The following is a 5,070-nucleotide window of genomic DNA, read 5'->3' on the forward strand; positions in this document are numbered from 1 at the left end:
CTAGATCTGTTCAGTCCTGCCTCTCTTGTGTTTTTGCTAATCTGGACTGATAAGTCTTATATGTTCTTATGATAATATTCTGATTTCCTGAACCCCCCCACCCCCCGCCCCCCGGTACTCTCAGTTGCAAAATGCCTAAGTCTTTTAATTTGTGGATCTCACTATTTGCTGGTGTTTGCTTAAACTTTGCAAATCATGAATAATGTGCTGTAATGATCTTATATAATGCTATATGGATTGTAGATCAGTTTATACTGCATAAGGCATTGCTATGAGCCACCTGCCTAGTATATGCTTTAGTAAGTTTGAACACTAAGCTTGGCCTTAGTTCAGGTTTTGTCACTGCTTGGAAATTGAAGGATAATTAGTTGATTAGTTCAACCATAGGCTTGAGGAATAGGCTTCAACGGTTAGATATACATGAAATATACATAGGATAATAAGAAGAAGAGTAGGTATACCTATGGTATACATTTGATATGCATATCATATGTGCATCCCATTGGTATATCAGATGTATATATATGAGCAAAGTAGGCATATAAAATGAGCACAAAGGGGATAGAATTCTTCTAGGCCCAAAGCTAAACTTAGTGCGAATGAAGGCCAGGCCCATTTCAGTTTAACATAGAAACAAGCTTAGACACCTAGTCAAAGATTCAGAATTGGGAAGGGATTTGGGGTTGGCCCATTGCAACCTGAAGTAAAAGCAGGCCTAATTAATTTAGTTGTAAACAAGAAAGTAAATGGGCTTGAGTAAGGTTACTAAGGCATTTGATGGTCTGCCGGGCCCAACAACCTGGAACTTATATGTGCATACGTATCTTATTTTGTCTATATATATTATGTATTTATATACTCGTGATAAGTACAATAAATATTTTCTAACCGTTTTTTCCTTACCCCCCCCCCCCTTCCTCCTTCGCTGCATGGGCCACTCGGGCAGGGTCACATCCTGTTGGGTTACATCCCAACAGGGTCTTCTTTCACAACAAAATGGTTCACGAAGACGTATAAGGGAAGCAAGTATATGTGAACGCACACTGAAGGCCTAACCATGGGTGAAAATGGTTAACTAGGGGTTTGGTACACCCCTAGCCTACTCTTCTCTTTAGCTATTAATGTTTATCTCATTTGTATTTGAACATTGTATGTAAATAATTTGTATGAACCTCATATATATTGGAATCCTTATCGTTTGAACTAGTCATCTTAGGATAACGGTGCATATGTCGTTTAGTAGACTTTAAGCTCCCCAAACGATTTGCAAAACTCAGACTAAGTATAAAGAATTTTCAAGGTTTAAAGATGTAAGTAAAAATGACTTTGACAAATCAAATAAAAAGGCATTAATGATTTTCCAAAATCTTGAGTACTATGGAATTTTCCTCAAATCCACCTGATTAATTTTGTCACGACACAACCCCGTAGGCCGTGACTAGTGCCCGAACTGGGCACTCGCACCCTCTACTATCCACAATCAGCTCATAGCAAACTTACTAAGAACTTGTACATACAGAAAGGCATGGTGACGCATATACCTATATATATATATATATATATATATATATATATATATATATATATCATACATATAACTTGGAATGTACAGAACGCAAACGCAACTGAACAATACTACCCACAACCCACATATATGTCTACAAGCCTCTAAAAGTAATAACAGAATCATATGACGAGACAGGGCCCCGTCGTACCCTGAATAAACATACACATATATAACAAAGGGAGTCTGTACCAAATTGTGGGCTCCGGACAAGGGAGCACTCCAAATAGCTGAGTGGGTGTCCTAAACTGGCGGATCTCCAAACAGATCGTCTGTACCTGCGGGCATGAAACGCAGCCCCCGAAGAAGGGTCGCACGGAATATGTACCGAGTATGTAAAGCATGGAGTATTTAAACAGATCATAATCGAGGTAGGAATTACAAAAACAAGTATAATGACCAGAAAATCATAAGACTTGCCTTTGAAAACATATAATATGCATAACGATATCATAAAACCATCATGTGTACGTATAGCGTGTCCCGGCCCTCTAGTGAGGGACTCGGTAAGTAAAATCATCATATGCATGTCATCATGTCATCATATATATATATAGCGTGTCCCGGCCCTCTAGTGAGGGACTCGATGAATATAATCATCATATGCCATCCTGGCCGCCATCCCCATATCATCACATCATATATATATATATAGCGTGTCCCGGCCCTACCATGCCGGGACTCGGTGGTGAACAATGCGGTGGAATGTGCACGAACGTGTCCGGCCCGGACTCGGTGAAGGACATATTGAGCTTTGCACGAAATAGTGAGAAACCATATGCACATAAATCATCATAATAGACTCAATGATAGATAAGTAATCGACGCTCGAGAGTTAAAACATGTCGTAAATCATGTTAAGTTCTTTTCAAAAACAAGTCGTTAGGACTATATATCGGAAAATCTCGGGACCACGGATATGCATCAACCAATCCGGGCCCGCCCATGAAAGTTAAGGTCATTACACGTTACAAAACTTTCTACGAGCGTTTCAAAGCGATCCTGCTCTATCTATGAAAGTTACTAGACATTTTTGAACATAAAACTCTTTTGAAACCAAAACTTTTATGCAACCTTTGATATTTAATCATACAGAAAAAATAGGGACCATAATTTGACTACATTAAGAGTGTGGATATCATGAAGAAAATAAGGAGCGTAAACATGCTCGGATCACGAGAGTGGAGTTACATCGAGACTCGTGTCATAGCTTACTTGTAACTAAGGCATGCCAAAAGAAAGAAAGAATGGACTTTACACATACCCGTTCGCTTCCTACACTAATCAGACTTAAGCCTTGGGCTTCCCAAGATCTACAATAGCGTCATCAAACCAAACATTAGCTAAAGGTACTTAGGAATTCAATTCCAAACTAGCACTTAATTCTACAGAAATTTGGGCAGCATTTCCCCTGTAAATGCAACAACCCCGAGAATTCAACTCGGCCAAATTCATCAACAACAATACCAACAAATATTTTAACAACATCAACCATCAATTCAAAATCTAACATTAACAACCTTCTTTCACATAATGCGACGACATTCACTTATATTCAATTCAACCGCATATAATCAAACTAACACCAACACTCACACGTTCAATTACTAAGCCGAAACCACTCAAACAATATTCAAGGACACTTCAAACATTTCACACAATACTTCAAACAACCCAACCAACACATACTCCACCCGAAACCTCCCCAATTCAATAAGAACAACAACAACACCTTTTTTCCTTCCAAACTCATGAACTACACTAACAATCTACACGTTAACAATGTCATTATCATAAATATAAATTCTTCATAAGAATCACATTAACTTCCAAATCAGCCCACAACCATTGCAACTTCAACTTGATTCATTAAACCTTCGTCATCATCATAGATCCCACAACAACAACAACCAAAAATACTAGATAAAATTAGTCCAACATGCCTATACCAAATCCCCATATTCGGCCACAACAACAACTTCAATATTTCATGAGTTTCACTCATTTCTACACACTACAACAACACACAAACATGCTAAATACAATTAATTCATCACTCCAACACACCACTACGCACACGGCCAAATACCCACACACGGCTCCACTTCAACATCCATATTTTCATGAATTTCATTCATTTCCACACTTCACAACATACACAAACCATGCATAACATATAAAAAGGAAGATTGAACCTTACCTTCTTCACTTGATTCTTCAACTTAGCTAGGGCTTGTTCTTGCAAGAATGAGTGTTTTGTTTGTTCCAACAACTACTCCACGTTGAAGAGGACCCTCCAATTAGTAGAGAAACTAGAAGAAAATATTTTTTGTGATCAATTCTTGGACTTCACTTTGCTTGGTCATGGCCGAATGGCTTTGTTTTCTCCTTCTCCAAGTTTCTTGAAATTTCTAAGTGTTAAGGATGAAGAATGTGATGACTTAGTCATCTTTTACTTCATATATTAGCTTCCATGTGGCCATGGCCCACATCCATGTGGCCGGCCACATGCCTTCTCTTTTCTCTTTTCTTTTTTTTTCATGAACCAATTACTTTCCAAAAATCACTTTTAACCCCAAATTTCCTTAATATTCCATGCCAATGAATCGTAAGCGATTTATGTCTTAAAATACGATCGTGGTCAAAAGTCTCGACTTCATATTCCAAAATAGTCTTGTCCCTAACTTATCGTGGTTGACTCGGATTATCCCGACGTACAAAATACGGGATATAACATTGTTATATCCCGCACTTTTGCATATTTGGGAAATTTGAAAATAATTGTGACAAGTTAAAGACAACGCCATATGTTGATTTTGATCAATATGTATGTTGTTGTTCTTGAAAAATATGAATGTGAAACATTGAGGAAGGCCAAGGGCAAAATTGGAATTTTAAAAATTAGTTTCGGGAATTTCAAAACAAGATTTATAACCAATTGGGCTCAAAAAAAAAAAAAGCTTGCTTCGACGTGATCCGTTGGAACAACCAAGAAGGTACGTATCACGATTGTCGTCTTATTTCTCTCCTAAATGACTTATCGTTCGCATTAACTTATGAAACGTACTTTGGGGTAATTCTGCTCTTTAGTTTCGAGTTTGATATGTTCTCGTGGGCCCTCTCTGATATAAACACTCCGATACGAGTAGCCCGATATGAATATTTGATACATGTATTGGTATAAGCATTGTGATATAAGTATCCCGACGGGGATACTTGACATACGTATTTTGATACAAAAATTCAGATATGAATATTTGACATAAGTATTCCGTTACAAGTAACTCGATTTGACTATTCTAAAATAAATACTCCTAAGACAAGTAGTTCGATATGAGTACTCCCAATCCTGATATAAGTATTTTGACATGAATATTTTGAGATAAGTATTCCGATATACGCGCACGGATGTGAATATTCTGATGTGATTTGATATAAGGAATCTGTTAAGGGTAATCTGTTATAAATGTTTCGATAAAAGTGTTTTACTATAATTATTATGGTAT

Source organism: Lycium ferocissimum, unplaced genomic scaffold (genome assembly GCF_029784015.1).
Source record: "Lycium ferocissimum isolate CSIRO_LF1 unplaced genomic scaffold, AGI_CSIRO_Lferr_CH_V1 ctg5192, whole genome shotgun sequence".
NCBI lineage: Eukaryota > Viridiplantae > Streptophyta > Magnoliopsida > Solanales > Solanaceae > Lycium > Lycium ferocissimum.